Source organism: Herpailurus yagouaroundi, unplaced genomic scaffold, assembly GCF_014898765.1.
Source record: "Herpailurus yagouaroundi ecotype Mexico unplaced genomic scaffold, PumYag 193, whole genome shotgun sequence".
Classification (NCBI taxonomy): Eukaryota; Metazoa; Chordata; class Mammalia; order Carnivora; family Felidae; genus Herpailurus; species Herpailurus yagouaroundi.
In genome coordinates, this window is record NW_024412424.1 from 1,583,536 (window position 1) to 1,584,057 (window position 522).

The following is a 522-nucleotide window of genomic DNA, read 5'->3' on the forward strand; positions in this document are numbered from 1 at the left end:
GCCCCTCGCGCCCCCCTCCCGGCCCCGCCCCGCGCCTTTCCCCAGACTCGGCCCTTCCACCCACTCGCCCCCACCCACTCCTGGACCAGCCCCTCCCCCTGCCCGGACCCCTGTGCGGATCCCCCCCATACCCTGCCCACGCCCTCCCCGCTCCTCGGACCCGACTGACCCCCTATTCCCCCTACACCCCGCCCCCTCCCTCCCCAGCCTCCCGACCCGCCCCCTTTCCGGACCCTGACCCGCCCCCGCTCCCTTCCGGGGACTCACCCTCTCCAAGGACTCTCTCCGGTCTCGCCCCGCCCCTTGCCCAGGCTTGACCCCACCCTGGACTCACCCCCGGCCAGGCCCAACCCAAGCCCACCCCCTTCCTCGGACCCGAGCTGTCCTTTGCCCCCACCTTCCCTTTGCGCGGGTCGTTATCCTCCTGGAACCCGCCTCCTCCCGGGACTGCCCCCCACCCGGCCTCCTCCGCCTCCTCGGCCTCATCCCCAGCCGCCCCCGCATGGCCCCCACCGCGGACTC